The sequence below is a fragment of the Amblyomma mixtum genome, chromosome 4 (assembly GCF_055824585.1).
Source record: "Amblyomma mixtum isolate Tamu chromosome 4, ASM5582458v1, whole genome shotgun sequence".
Classification (NCBI taxonomy): Eukaryota; Metazoa; Arthropoda; class Arachnida; order Ixodida; family Ixodidae; genus Amblyomma; species Amblyomma mixtum.
In genome coordinates, this window is record NC_143015.1 from 144,555,612 (window position 1) to 144,572,506 (window position 16,895).

The window sequence follows — 16,895 nt, forward strand, 5'->3', positions numbered from 1 at the left end:
CCTTTATTGTGTCTGCGCAGGAAAAATTTAGCAACTTCAAGCATGGTGGAGAATGGAGTAGAATCACACCGCAGAGCAACATAGAAAAGTCTTGTGCCTAACGTTTTGTAAGCGTTCTTGCGTGGGCTTTAATTTGAAAGCATTTTGTTCTTTGCTTGATGATGCATTTTCACAGCAAAGGGAAAATGTCGCCTGGCAGAAAAGTATAAGGCCTGCTATGAGATCATTCAGTAAAAAAACTAGCCCTCAGAATAAAAAAAATTCAACGGGTGTAATGCTACACGAGCAGGCAGTAGAATGAGTTTTCATTGTCCATTGATTTATTCATGTGTTTGGCTATGTATGTCCGGTTTTATTGTTTTCGGCGTTGATAATTCACGCTAGCTTTTTAGTTCAATGACGCGATATTCATATATTTCTCAATAAATCCCACTTTCTATATTTCTACAACGTAAGAGTCAGCAATCACGAAATGTCGATAAGTCAGAACTGTTATTACAAATTTTATGTCCTGAAGACTCGTAGTTTAAAACATTCGCGGCAAATTTTTATCATCTTCTCCTTACGGGTTTAAATTCACCTGGTATTGGTATGGTTCATCTGGACTCCTGTACAATCATTAATCAATCAACCTCCGGAAGCAAGCATGCACAAGAACTGAACATTTATTTTGGAATGGTACATCTGGATTCGTGTACAATTATTAATCAGTCAAAATAATAGTACATTTTAACCCGTGGCATAATCTGTAAAAATTGTTGTACAATTTACGCGAAGAAAAAAAGATTATTGCCGAGGTTTAGCCGCGGCCACCGCAAGTTGAACCTTCTCTTCCAGTTCGCATTTCGCCATTTGGCTCTTGCAGGTTCCATTCGCAGAGCACTCGTCCCCACAGCACATGCCAACCGGTCCTTGTGACTTTACTCCATTTCTCTGGAGGCAACATGGACACAAAGAAAACATTTGAATGAAACAATAAGGCGATATAGTGGGTTTACTATGGTAACACTAATATCTGGTTTGTTAAGCAACACAATACGATTCGAGGTATTAAGGCGGATTTTAAGTAGAATTCAAATCATAATTATACATACCACCGCGGTGGCTCAGTGGTTGTGGCGCTCAGCTGCTGATCCGAAAGACGCGGGTTCGATCACGGCCGCGGTGGTCGAATTTCCATGGCGGCGAAATTCTAGAGGCCCGTGTACTGTGCGATCTCAGTGCACGTTAAAGAACCCCAGGTGGTCGAAATTTCCTGAACCCTTCACAAAGGCGTCACTCAGAGCTTGAGTCTCTTTGGGACGTCAAACTCCCATAAACCATCTTTCACACTACCGCATATACATTTTACTTCACGACAGCGTTCACCGAAGTGTAGACTTGACGTAGTCGTAAGAGAAACCACAAGAACGCGAATGTAAGATACAAGGTTGAGAGAAAAAAAAAACAAAGAAAGAAGCTCAGTTAACAAACCCAGCATGGTGTGCAGTTTCGAAACAGCCCTTGTTTAAGCTCAAACATGTGCAAGGAGACGTCTTGTCCCCCGCATACAGACACGCACGACGTGACAGGAATCCCGTCCTGTGAAGGTGGAAATGACAATGCAGTAAAGATGCAGTGCATAAATATTTTTCGTTCCGTATTTCAACAGTGACTTAATCCAGAACCGACCAAGTCTACGCTATGCACTTTGCAAAGGTCTGAAAACTGCAAAGCTTCGTTAAAATCAACGATCAGTACTTTAATTGTGTTTTCGATTGGCCTCCGCGTCGCCTTGTGTTACTCGCTGAAGAACAGCCAACAAACGTCAGTTTATCTCTGATTATGCCTGATGATCGGCGATAGCTGTGCCATTGACTGGCATTCACGCAAGCGGCGCAGAAGGCTCAGCAGGTTGAAGTGATTCAAGGATACAGTTCATGGTTGCGTTCAGCTGAGGAATCTTTAAAGCTATCTATATAGAATCGACAAAAACAAGTCCCGATATAAACATGCACAGCAATCCATTCTGGCGAAACTTCGTCTTATCATTTTATTACTGATTAAACACTGGTAAGCTCCAATTTGACGACAAAGTACGTTAAGCTCTACAACTACTTGCGAGTTCCTCAAGTTAGGTCATGAAAAATACGTTACACGAATTACTAAATCCAACACATAAGCCTCTCATGGCACTACATGTGCCTATGTAGTGCCAACGAACCCCTTCATCAAATGCTTCAGTGGTATTCTGGCAGCTACAGCAAAAAGGGTGGAAATCGTATTGCCTATCAATCGGCACCATATATGTCGTCAAAATTAAGACATAAATTGCTATGTAGTCGTCCTAATGGCGTATTTCAGTCGGCAATCCGGAGCAAGTTTTTTGCTCCGCAAAACAAGAGCTTGTTTCAACGGGTACTTCGAATTCAGATCCTGAGTACTGATTGGACCGCGACGGTATGACCGCTAGAATCCCTAGACATCTTGCTCCTTCACAACACTCACGTTGAGCAGCACATACCTGGCCTTAAAACCCGTTAGAGAGGACAACTCAAAATCACGCTGTCTGCCCTACCCGGGTTGGAGGGATGGAGCAGTAACCAGCGGCAAGCAACGCTAGCCGGATGCGCTATCGCGTGAAGTTCGCTAGTGGGTGTGGCTGAAGCGCCCAAATGCCTACTACTGGTTGCGTCCCACCTTCGAGCACAGTGGAGTTTTCGAAATTCTAAAAACGTATATGGCTACTGCTAGCGGCCAGCTTTAGACCTTTATTTAGAACCAGACACCTAATGCAATGGTTTAAATGGTAACTATTTAAAGTTTAGTTTATCATCCTATTAGTAAAAACGATTCATCTCTTTTCCTCGTCAGCCACCACTGCTTTACAATGCTCTAAAGCTTAGCTAAAAAGCTACTTTTTAAATATAACTGAAAGGCTTCTAGCGAGCACCCTATGCTCCTCACAATGACCCAACCAGTAGAAGATTTTAGTGCTTTTAGTGACTCAATTCCCAGAGGTAAAGGCGAATACGCGCTTGTTTCAACTAAGAAAAATATGACAATCGGAAACCAAGTGCTTATATGAAAGAAATGTTCTGTTCTCGGTGTTTACGCCGGTAATCAGGTCATATTTTCTTTATTGGAAGTCGACATTCACTAAAGAAATCACACAACTTGCCTTTGGTGGACAAAAATATCCGCAGCTAGAGTAGTCTGTCTGTGTGGGTAGACCAACGAGGACACCTAGAAATTAAGGAACTTATTCAGTAGCAGGAAAATGAGAAATCCAGCTATCTTGGACATCATTTTTAATTATGTGGAAACTGTGGAATGCTGTAAGATACTGTTACGAGCATACTTATCAGAAATGTCTAACTTCCGACGCGTACCTGCGCTTGCTTAGAGAAGTTAAGACTCCCTTAGAGAAACAATGGGGTGCGTTATTAACAAAACTTGTGACGTCACTGAAATATTGCGAGATACCGCTATAAGCATATTGTTGGGAATGCTTTAATCTTCCGATGCGTCGCAAAATCAAAGCTTGTCCCGCGCTCGCACTCAGTAGTAAAGATTACCACTGAAAATGACCGGGGTATGTTTTTGAAATAAATAGCTAAAGACTGCAAGCGTCCCGAGATGGGATCATGCAGTCTTACGATATGCAAAAAAGCTGCGTTCATAAGCAACTTCCCGTATAAAAATTGCAGGAGACACTTAAGCTCCGCTTTGAGGGTATGACGCGATGGCGTAATGGGTTAACCGTCATATATGCCGTAGGTCATTCTCTACTTTAAATTCAAAAATCCCTGGGAGTCCTCGTAGCACTCAAGGGGCAGTGGTGCAGTGGTTTAGAGATGCGCCACTGCCCTGGGATGGCAAGTGCTGCCACCGGCGGGCCTTGTACGACCGAGGTTACTCTTCTCGAGCGAAAAGTAATTAAATTAATGCCACCTGCCGCGGAAGGCAATTTGTTCACTATTGGGTGGGCAGGTTGTGATGACGCCGCAAGATCACATGACCCATAGGTGGCCCAGCAGCCTTCTAGATTGCTCTCTGGGGACCACCTGCCAGAGCCATGCCCGTGATTTTTAGCTCACAACGCCGACAGTGCCGGCGCCGCATTTTCTGGGCAACGGGGACTAAAGCTACCGCGTCAAAAAATGCGCTTTTCCAGAATATCTTAGTATAAATCACAATTACCAAGCTAACTGGCCTCGATATTCAAGGAACACTCTCCGGCCCTGCTTCCCCTGACAGGAGGAGGAGTGTAACCTTGATGAGGAAGTTAGAGCGCAAAGAGACAAAGTGGAGACGGGGACGGGACAAGCGATAACTTTCAACAATTGCACCTCGGTAATCGAGAGGCATCAAGGTAGGCTCGAAATCGAGCTGTTTGAAGCCGCTAAGATTGCTCAGAACGATCTATGCATCAGCACGCCCTCAGTGCACATGACTTCTAAAGAACAACGATTTTTGTTATCATAATGTGTATAATCTTGACTATTTTCAACCATGTATGCCTTCACCACTTTCTACACACTCGCCTCAGGGTTCAACAACAGCAAGTTTGGGAGACAAGAGGTTTAGCGCATGCGCGGCGGCCCCGCTAGGTTCCCTTCCCGCACTTCAATAAAGCAGTTGTTGAAAGTTAGCGCTTGTCCCGTCTACGTCTACACTTTGTCTTTGTTTCTTTGCGCTCTAACTTCCTCATCATTAACTACCAACAGGCCCAAATTACTACTCTGCTGAGTGTAACCTTAACTACAAGTGGTTTTAGCCTTGTATAATCCTGGCAGGCCGCTTCGATTCAGTGGGGACGGTGGTAAATGGGAACACACTCACCCAGGACACATAAAGAGACCGCTGCTGTTCTGAAAAAGATCAGGCTCCCTCCCAGCATTTTTCGCATTGGGTTCTAGTTAAATTCGTCCCAACCTTACAAGAGACCTTTTATATTGCTGTCGGAAATTTCGCTGTCCAGACGCGTGATTTTCCAGTCCTTGAGCCACACGAGCGCAAGAACAAACGGTAATGAGGCTATTATTTACAGAAGGTCTACCCTCGTTACATACAGTTCAGACATTCTTTTCGTATTTCACCGACCTCTCTAGGCGGTCTGCAGAGTCGAGCTCTGAAATGTTTCGCAGTTCAAACACCGCTCGAGGCCAGCTGGCATTACATCGGGGAATAATTATTTACATTTTAAGTTGTATACATTTTACATTTTTGTTTGCTCACATTTCCATCCTCATTGTTCTGCCAGCAGCTATGACGCATGGCTTTAGATCAAGTTTTTTTATTATTTACCTTGAGGATTGTGCAGTTAGTGGAGGTTGTGGGTGAACAGTGAGTATAATTAGCGCATAATTTAAAACAAAAAGATTAAAATTAGCAGTCGATTACGATAGCCGGCAATGCCAAATTTGAACGACGCGTTTTACGGCTGGCTGGTGGTCTTTCGCTCTGCTATTTGGACGACAGGTTACGCCGACAGCGCCGACAACTACGACGCGGAAGCCAGGAATGGGCGCCTAAAAGCTGCGCTCTGAATTATGGTCGCTGTGGACCATATAACATTTTGAAATAATTTCAAATAACGTCATATCACAGATGGCAACAATGTAGAGGAAAAGACGGTATCAGTTTTGTGCTGTTCGAGGTAAATAAGGAACGAACAAAGGTTTTTTTTTATACCATTACTCAGTGCGAACCTTAATTGGGGTGATCGACACGGTCAGAAGCCTAGTGAGGTCCTTGCCAGAGCCCATCATGTAGTGACTGATGTTAGCAGTGTCTAAGCTTAACGAAACAAATGTTTTACCGCACGTGTGATAAAAATGTTAAAGAAACTAGCAGGATGCTAAGGTCTTTCTCGGAATTCTGGACTGTTTTATAACCATTAAAATATCTCGCAGACATTTCACCGTAAGTCGCGGCGACGAATTCACGGCGTTAAGTGCGGTGTATTCTTGTTCTCCTTGTCACTTTCTCTCGCATGCGCTGACTGTCAGATGCGCAATTACCACGCGACCGGAAAATCACATTCAGTTAACTTCACTTTATATTCATCCATTAAAAAATACGCATCCTTAAGTTTACGTTTATTTGAAAAATACATCTTTTGGAATGCATCTTGTAGTTGAAAACTTAATTTGGGACTTCCAGCGCATAGCAAAACCGTTGCAAAAAAAAAATAAAATAAAACAGCGATAACTGAAGTAAAAAAAATCATCAAATGGCTATTAGAGATTTGTTCTAGAAAGCATAAAAGTTCAGACACACAAAAAAAACAACGGAATTACAATACTGCGGGGGAATTAGTTGAGCACGAGGCCAAGGAATATAATCCTGCTACTTTGCAGTGCGATGTCAGTGCACGCCAAACAACCCCAGGCGGTCGAAATTAATGCGCAGTCCTTCACAACGGCGGTTATTTCTGTCACCCTTCTTTAACCCTCTCCTCTATTTCTCCCTCAAAGCGTGGCTCAGGTATGCAACCTGTTTGAGACAGTTCATGCGCCTTTCCTTTCTGCATGGCCAGTTAACTTTTATGTGGTTAGCTCAACGAGAACGTGAAAAAAAAACGGCACCTACATATTATTCAAACTCACAAAAAACAGCAACACAGAAACTCATGCAGTGCGTCTACTGAGCCGAAGTATCTGGGTTCGAACCCATCCGCGGCGGCCGCGTTTCGATGGAGGCGAAACGCAAAAGGCGCCCGTATGCTGCTGTTGTCGTTGTTGCGACTGAGAGAAGGATCAGTGGTAGAATACTCGCCCGTATGCTGTGCGATGTTAGTGCACGTTAAATATTGCCAGGTGGTCGAAATTATTCCGAGACATCCGCCAATATATCTGTCTTTAAGTTCAAGGAAAAGGTCCTCTGGTGTGCCTGCGTATGCATGAACAAGCTTTGGGTGGTTTTGCTACCTGCAGGGTCAAGTAGATGACGGAACAAGTTCCAAGTCTTAGATACTCCCATATTACGATCCATGCGGTTGCATATGTCCTCCCAGTTTTGCTGAGTAAGTTGACCGCATGATTCTCGATCTCCTTGTTTAGCCTAGCTATTCTTCTGCGCAGATTGCGGTTCCACCGCTGCTCCTATCCAAGATTTCCCAGATTATGCTGGTCCGGAAAACACGCAGCTCGACTCCCCGATTACTGTGGATGAGGTTAGGGCAGAGATTGCCAGGCTAAACTGTAAATCCGCCTCTGGCCCAGACGCAGTATCCAACAAGATCCTCCGCAACCTAGATGAACAGTCGCTACAATCACTAACTGAGTATATGCAGAAATGCTGGTCGGAGGGCTCAATCCCACAAATATGGAAAACGGCAGAGATCATTCTCATTCCAAAACCCGGGAAGGCACTCAGCCTTGAGAACCTCAGGCCAATTTCGCTCACGTCTTGTTTGGGTAAGCTCATGGAGCACGTAGTTCATACCCGTCTCAACCGGTTTATGGAGGAGAACGAGCTTTACCCCCAAACCATGATTGGCTTTCGACCAAAACTTTCTACGCAGGATGTAATGCTTCAGCTCAAACATCAGATTATTGAGGCAAAAACGCGGGACACCAGAATAATTCTTGGACTCGACCTGGAAAAGGCCTTTGACAATGTCAGACATGATGCGATCTTGGAGAACCTTCATGAACTCGGGGTGGGAGCCCGCACCTTCAACTATATCCGCAACTTTCTCTCAGGTAGAAAGGCGCATTTTCAAGTAGGAGGTCTCCACTCGCGTGACTTCCCCCTCGGCAACAAGGGCACCCCGCAGGGATCGGTCCTGTCACCCTTTCTCTTCAACGTTGCAATGTTGAAACTTCCACACCAATTAGCGCAGATCCCGCAACTCCACCACAGCCTCTATGCTGACGATATCACCTTGTGGACCGCCGAGGGCAGTGATGCCGAAATCGAAGAGAGACTCCAGCGTGCCATCGATATCGTGGGAAACTATGTAGACCACAGGGGGCTGCGGTGCTCTCCAGCCAAATCTGAATTTCTCATATTCCGCAAAATCAGATCCCTTGCGCAACCCCCCCCCCCCCCCCCCCCGGCCATCGAACTCAGTATTCGTGGAGTCCCCATTCCTCGAGTACCCAAAATTAAAATCTTGGGCCTAATTCTACAAGAACACGGCTTCAATGGTGACGTAATTCTGAAGCTTCAGGGAACCTAGCAGCAAATTATGCGACTCATTCGCCGCATTAGTAACCGCCACTCGGGCTTGAAGGAAAGCAATACTCTCCGTTTAGTACAAGCCTTTGTGATCAGCCGCATCGCTTACGTATGCCCTTACCTACATCTCAAGTCAGCTGAAAAAGAGAAAGTGGAAGCCATAATCAGAAAATGCGTCAAACAGGCAGTTGGGCTACCCATGCACACAGCGACTGAGAAAGTCTTAGGTCTCGGTCTTCATAACACCCTAAGTGAGATTATTGAAGCGGTAACCGTCTCGTAGTACGAACGAACGAATAACGGCCACCCCAACTGGCAGACACATTCTGTCCACACTCGGCATAACATACGAACGACAAGGCGGACACACAACTGACCTTCCCAAACATATACGCCAGCTTCTGGTCATTCCTCCACTACCTCGGAACATGCACCCCGATTTCCACGCTGAACGTCGTACAGAGAGAGCCAAATCATTAGGCAAACGCTTCCTTAATGATACCTCTGTGGTATATGTTGATGCAGCAGATCCTTCGGCTGACAAGATGGTAGCTGTGGTCACCACAGAATGTGGTACACTCATAACGGGGGGCACTATACGCACTCAGCACACACATGTTGGAGAAGAAACAGCCATTGCTCTAGCCATTGCGGGATCCTCGGCAGAAACCATTGTCAGCGACTCAAAATTGGCAATACGTAACTACACGTTTGGAAGAATCTCTCCACAAGCAGCACGGATTCTGCTAAATTATCAGCCCACGCGGCGCATTCGCCTAATCTGGACGCCTGCTCATGCCTCCCTTGCTGGTAATGAGGCGGCTCATAACCTAGCTCGAGAACTATCCCGCCGAGCTGGGTCGTGCAGTCCACCCGCCCTATACTCCGGCAAGGACAGGTTGTTTTCTTACAGAGAAATCCTGCAGCACTACAGGCTTGCAAGACTCAGATTTCCCCCAGCAGATAAAACGCTTTCCAAGCAACAGGCGAAAGCCTGGCGTAAACTTCAAACTAAACCCTATCCAAATCCCCAATTGTGTAGCTTCTATTCGGATGGACTGTACTCAGACAAATGAAAAAATTGTGATGCCAAAGCCGATCTAAATCATATGATCTGGAACTGCCCGCAGTCCCTACCCGCGAGTCGCTTCATTACCGACTCTGATCATTGGGAGGCTCTATTGCTCAGCCCTGACCCGGGAACACAGATCAAGCTCCTCCAGCTGGCTGAAGACGCCGCCGCTGCCCAAGGGATAGCGGCCGCCGTTTAAGCGGGGGGCGATTTCGGGTCGCTCCTCTATATCCGCTGGAAATAAAGTTCCGCCACCACCACCACCGAGGCATCCGCTGCATCACCACTTTCCTCCTTTCTTCTTTCACTTCCTTCTATATCCCTTCCCTTAGGCCGGTTCAGGTGTTCACCGAGATATGCAAGACAGTTACAGCGTCATTTCCTTTGCTCAAAAGCAATTTTTCACGCGGCAAACGTGTTCCCCATTTATAGCGTTCCCCATCACGGTGCATCATGCACGGCCGTCCCGGAAACGCACGCTTATGTTGCTTCGGAAAAATGCGGCAGCTCATGTTTGCAGATGTGGTTTGGTTTAGTTTGATTTATAGGGGTCTAACGTCCCAAAGCGATTCGGCTATGAGGGTCGCCGTAGTGGAGGGCTCCGGAAATTTCGACCACCTGGGGTTCTTTAACGTGCACTGACCTCGCACAATACAGCCGGCCAAATCTTCAGCTGGCGTGCGCGACGGCCGCGTTTTCCGTGCTCCCGCAGCTTATGACGGCGCAGGCTTATTAAGATATCAAATTTTAGCAGGGGCTCACTAAACCCCTGCTTAATGTTGAGCTTTCCCCAAGTTTGCTTCGCCACAAAGCGCACGAGCGCAGAAAAAGCGGCCGTCGCGCACTCCAGCTAAAGATTTGGCCGGCTGTGCACGGGCCTCGAATTTAGTCTCCATCGAAATTCGACCGTCGCGGCCGGGATTGGGCAGATGTGCTCTAACACGTGGGCGGTATGTGGAGTTATGTCGTTCACTGTACGGGAGTTACAATCGATGCTGCAGTAGCAGGCCCGGCATAATTTAGGCTAGCTGGGGTTCTTGGACATAAACTGACTTTGCACAATCGAGGGGCATTCTCTCGGTCGAATTTCGACGGAGGCGTTATTATTATTATTGTATTATTCTAGAGGCCCATGTACTGTGCGATGTCAGTGCACGTTAAAGAACCCCAGGTGGTCGAAATTGTCCGGAGCCCTTAACTATGGCATTCCTCACTGCCCGAGTCGAATGCGTTTCAAACAGCCACCACCGAATACATCCAAAAAAAGCCGCATGCCATGGGGTACTCTGCATTAATAAAATAACGCTAAAAATGAATTCTGGAGTGTTGAAACGTTGGCAATGCAAAGTTCATAGATTCGGTCCTGAGGCTTGGAGTTAGGGACGCCATGACTGCGCGTCATATCTGCAGTCGTCGCATTGGGAGGTGCTGAAGCAGCGTTAGCGGCGTTGTAGCCAGCTCTCTTATCGTTCCATGGGCACGTCAGGCCTTTGTCTGCTTAGAGGATGGGCATCTTTGGGGGACTTCACCTTGAACTAAATACATCCTCTGAACACGTTTGCTTCCTTTTTCTAGCTATAAGTATTACCGACTTTCTGAGGTTTAAAGGACGTTGCTGACGGCGTTTTTGTGGCGTCCTGTGGGAGGCTACCGGGGCGTTCCTCTGCAATCAATTATCAAGGTAAAATGTGGCATACACGAAACATGAAACTTCTACTCAGCACTGTTGACTACCAACTTTGGTCTTATGGTCCGTATGGGCCTCAATGGGTCCACTCGTAAGGACAGAGGATCGGATGGAGTGGAGCGGTCATATATTTTTCTCTTTTATGCGTCCAAGCGTTCTCATTTGTAATAGGCGCCCCAACATAGCTATTCAAAATTTGGTTTAGACCACCTGACGTTCTCTAACGCTCGCCAAAATGTCAGCACAAAGGTGTTTATTATCCATTTCGGCTCAACCAAAATGCGTTTGCCGTGACCGATTATGAGCCCTCACCTCTGGCTCTGCAGCAGGACGCAATGTAACTAAACAGCCGCTGCGGTGGCCGATTGATTACGACGCTCGGCTGCGGAACCGAAAGACCCGGGTTCGATTCCGGCCTCGCCAGTCGAATTTCGATGGAGCAGAAACTTCAGAGGCCCGTTTAGTGTGCGGTGTCAGCGCACGTTAGGTGGAAATTTCCGGAGCCCTTCACTATGGTGTCCCTATCATCCTGAGCCGCCTTGGGACGTTAATAATAATAATAATAAAAACTTTATTCACACCAAAGAAACAATACAAGACGCGGACGCGCCAAAGCCTCAATTGGGCTTGTAGGGCGCCGTCCGGCAGCAGCAACAACCTCTGTTACCAAATCAATTCTTTGTTTTGTGTACATTAAAACATATGCACTAGAGCTGTTCAAGCTCGGCAATAGCATCACGTAACTGTCTGCGAGTGTTCAAGTTGAAAACATTATCAGGCATCTCATTGAATATACATGGGATATAATATGACCTCATAGACATACCAAAATGAGTTCGCACTGCAGGGACAATATATCGAGAAACTTTTCTTAATGGGATTGGTTTAACGTTGTGGAACCGAAATTCAGAGTTCCAGAAATATCTGAGTACAGTGATTTGTTTGAACACAATGTCAATGGAAGGCAGACCTGAAGAAAGGAATACACTTTGCTGTTTATGGGGTATTGAATAGATGACACTCTTAGCCATATTCTTGAGAATACGGTTTATCCTATTTTTCCACGTTGCAGAACATTTGAAGAAACAGCACATGCCATATCTCAGCAGAGAATACCCCAAAGACTGTGCAATTAAACGTCTTATGGCAAATGGCAGGTAGGCCCTTAGAGCATATAGCAAGCATGCGACGCCTCTAAGCTTCTTACTGAGGTGTGCCATGTGCTTGTTTCAGGATAAATCACTGTCAAAGTAAATGCCAAGGTATTTCACGGACGGAACACATGTAATGGGGTAGCAAGAACATGCAGTGCAACTGGAGCTGAGCAAAAAAACCGCAGCGTTTTTCGGGATTGGCTTGTGTGCATTTCTAAAGCACACTATAGAGTTTTTTGGGGGTTTATATCAATCAGGTTACATTGAAACCAATCATATAGATTAGTAGCGTCCTGTTGAAGTTGACGGAGTGCGCAAGAAAAATCTGTATTAGATGAGATGAGGAGGGTGTCATCTGCATATTGATAAATCTGTGATGAAGTTATAATGCTGGGGAGGTCATTAACATAGAGATTAAACACCCATAAACCATGTAATTAAACTCCAGGAGAAGCACAAGTCATTCGGCACCTCATGCGCAGGCTGCAGAGAACATGTGACTAATTTCTAATCGACATCACGCAAAACTACTTTCTCAGCTGGGAGCCAGACGTTTTGATTGCAGATCCGGCCAGGCACTGCCCCTGCTCGGCTTCGCCAAGACCTTGAGGCTGCGGCAATTCAAAAATATAATACCAGAATATGTATGCGTTCTGCTTCAGCCGAGTTATGCGTCTCGCAAGATTTAGGAGCCCCTGTTATCGCACAGAAGTTGAACGAACCGCAGAAAGAGAAAGCGCGATCTTGTTCCTGCGCGTTCCACAAACGCAATGGGTGCGCTCCCACTTGAGAGCGTCTTCGCATTTATTGTTTCTTTTCAACAAATAATGCGGGACATTCCTTTTCGTACTGGTTCGGAGGTAGTACTTTATGATGTCCAGAATAATGTTTCGTTTGGTTATGAGGTTTAACCTCTCAAAACGACTCAGGCTATGAGGGACGCCGTAGTGAAAAGCTCCGGAAGTTTCGACCACCTTGAGGTACTCTAACGGGCACTGACATCGCACTGTACACAGGATAAAATAAACGCTTGCCAAGCACTTATTGAAGCAAGCTAAGGCAAAAGGTAAGCAACACAATGCACTAAACCAACACCGCTTGCCCTTGCGCCTTACAGCGCTGAGGCGAGCGTCTGTGGTTGTACGTGCTGGCGAGTCCGTGACTGTGCATAAGTGGGAGCGAGAGAAAAATAGACACCGACGGGGCCGGAGCAGAGACATGGCACTGCTACGTAAATCTTAAGGCGCATTGACGAAAACTGATGATGTATACGCCATCAGTGTAAATGGCATCACTGTGTGAAACAATGCCGCCGCGGTGGCTCAGCGGTCATTCTGCTTCCGGCAGCCGAGCTGAACGGATCGCAGGGTCATGGGCTCCAGCGGAGCAGCGATAGCGGCCTTTGACGGCCGCGGAAACAGGATCGATGACTGCGGTGATAAGGATTACCAGATTATTTTGCCGACACTGCCAACAGGACGTGTTGTTTTCAACACCGTTTTTCTTCACGGCGACGTGCGAGCGAGGCCGTTCCGGGTCGAGGATTTCCGAGACGCCCTGGCCGAGACCGGTATGCTCCCCGACGTGGTCGCGTTGGGGGCGTACCAAATCAACCACGTGTGGGCGGTTACCCTGCGGAACACGGAGGCAGCAAAGAAGTTGCTCGCCTTCAACGAGCTGCAAGTTAAGAAACGCCGCTGCCTCATTATTGACCCGGAAGACCAGCAGGTAAAGCTGCGGCTACACTGGATGCTTCACGGTGTGGCCGACGACGACATTCGGACGGCACTCGCGGCGTTTGGCAAAGTGACCGACGTTACGCGTGAGCGGTGGCGGATTCAAGGCGTCAATGACAAGAGCTCAACGACAAGAACGGTCCTACTGAAGTTGAAGCCCGGCTTGAAAGTGGATGACCTGCCACACCAGGTACGTGTCGCCGGAGAGTTGGCTCTTGTCGTAGCGCCTGGGCGTCCAATGCAGTGCTTGCGCTGCCATGGTACAGGCCACGTGCGGCGTGAATGCAAGGTTCCCCGCTGTACGAAATGCCGGCGGTACGGCCACGCGGATAATGAGTGTGTCCGCACTTATGCGGTGGCTACGGGCGGGGCGTCGAAAGACGACTCTGCGGAACTCCTGATGGATGTAGTCGAGGCTGAAGAATCTGCGAAAGGCATAGAGGAACCCGAAACGCAAGCAGGATCGACGGGCTCTTCGATGCCGGACGCAAGCCGATGCCGGACGCAGCAAGCCGACGCCGGACGCAGCGATGCCGGACGCAAGCCTGAGGGGGCAGAACCTACTAGAAAGGAGACGGAGGCGTCGAGCGGTGAAGTAAGCGTGCCAGCGTTCCAAGAAACCGAGCCAGCGACTCTGACCGAGGAGAACCTTGACCAGAGCGACGCCCGCACGACCGGCGTCCCTGCCCCAGCGAAGCGGCCACACGCCCAGACCGGAACCGAAGACGACAAGGCGGAAGCCCCCAGCGTCGAAGAGCCGCCGGCAAAAACGACCCAAGGACGGCGGTCGTCCATCCGGACACGATCAACTGTGTCGACGGAGAGGAGAGCCCTTGACAAGCCGCCCCCGCTGCCAGGCCTGACACCAGCACCGGATGGCTCCGGTGTCAACGATGGCGTCTAGCCAAGCGCTAGACGTGAAGGGTAAGCACCATGTTCCCGGCCTCTTTCTTCTGCATTAAAATGGCTCATGCGTTCCCCATGAAAGTCGGTACACTTAATGTCAGGGGACAGGCAAGTAAGAAGCAGAGCCAGGTGTACCGCCTTTTAACTGAGCACGACATTGACGTCCTGGCAGTGCAGGAAACGAAAATTGACGGGGAAGAGGAGACCGGGAGCATGGTGAGACGTTTCACGTCTAGGTTTTTTGCAGTTGTCGCCCACGCTGTAGGAACGTCTGCGGGTTGTGTCATCTTTGTAAAGAATGTACCGGGACTTGAGGTTCAGGCATATACGGCGTGTCCTTCGGGTCGATTTGTTTTGGTTGACCTCCTGTACGACAAAACATATTGGCGCAGCATTTGTGTGTACGCCCCAAATGCGGTGGATGAGAGGACAGCGTTTTTTCAACGCGTACAAAAGCACTTCAGTTGTGAGAACTGCCTGATCGTAATGGGTGACTTCAATTGCGTCCTGAGGGGCTGTGACAAAACCAGTGCAAGGGCATTTAGGGACAGAAGCACTGAAGTACTCTCAGAAATTATAGACACGTGCAACCTCGATGATGTGGCCGAATGTTTAGAAGGTGAGCGTTGTGTGAGACTCACCCATTTTCAACGGTCAAGCCATGCACGGCTAGATCGCATTTATGTGTCACCGAACGTTATTTCAAAATACAGTAGCTACAATGTAGTACCGGTATCATTTTCGGATCATTGTTTAGTGAAGTGTGGGATAGGGACAAAGAAACGAGGAAATCAGTTTTCTTGGGAGATGTGGAAATTAAATAATAAGCTCATTACAGACGACATCTTTAGCAGGAAAGTAAACGAAGAAATCAGTAAATTAAAGCCGAGCGGGGAACTGAAAGTATGGCAGCAGTGGGAACTTTGCAAACAACAAATAAAAATAGCAGCAATCGAAAGGTCAAGTTGCATACGACAAGAGGAGAAGCGTGAGGAGGACAATTTAAGATCTTTACTAGCTAAACTTCTCGAAAGAGAAAGCGAAGAGCCTGGCAAATGGATGGATGACATTAGGAAAATAAAAAATAAGATTGAACTCTTTGACGAAGAACGCTATCGTGGCGCACTGGTGCGGGCTAGGGCGCAAGATATAGCTGATGGGGAGACACCTTCAAAACGAGCGCTAGGAATGGAAAAAACGCATGCTCAACGAAACCACATTGAACAGATTGAATGGGGCGGGGCGTTATCTGGAGAAAGCGGGCATATCCAGCTGGCATTTCTTGAATATTATCAGGCGCTGTTTGCAAAGCAAGAAGTGGATGTGAGCGCATTCAAGGAAAAGTTTCTTGGCGCTTTGCCGCGATTAGATGACGAACAGAAAGAAAGGCTGCAGCTGTCGATAACTGCGTCGGAGGTCGAGCAAGCGATAGAAAATTTGAACCTGGGAAAATCTCCTGGACCTGATGGGTTAAGCGCCGCTTTTTACAAAGCATATAAAAGCGAAATAGTGCCAGTACTGACAGCAGTTTTTAACGAAGCCTATAAAGAAAATGAATTGCCCCCGTCTTATGGTAAATCCCATACAGTGCTAATCCCTAAATCCGATGACGCAGAAAAGTTAAAGCAGGTCACAGCATATCGTCCTATCGCCCTCACAAACGTGGATTATAAAGTTTTCATGAAGATTTTAGCCTGTAGACTACAGTCAGTAATTCAGGATATAGTCGGTCCCCACCAGACGTGTGGGATCAAGGGGCGCTCTATTGTTTCCAATATTCATAAAGCGAGGTGTGTGCTGGAATGTTGTGATTACACAAATAGCTGTGTAGCCATCCTTCAGCTAGATCTTGAGAAGACATTCGATTGTGTTTCGCACGATATCCTGTTCTGCATACTCGACCATGTGAATTTAGGGTCCATTATTTGTGAGGGAGTGGCCTTGGCGTACCGGAGCTGCACGACAAGATTAATTGTAAATAAGAGTTTGGGGGCCCCCATTAGCCTGCAGCGTTCGGTGCGCCAGGGTTGTCCCCTCAGCCCTCTTCTATTCTGCATTTACATTGAAGCGTTGTGTTTGAATATCATGGAAAGTGAAAAAATTCGAGGATTCCAGCTACAGGCAGCAGAAGTTAAGCTGCTGGCTTATGCAGATGATGTCGCGGTGTTCAC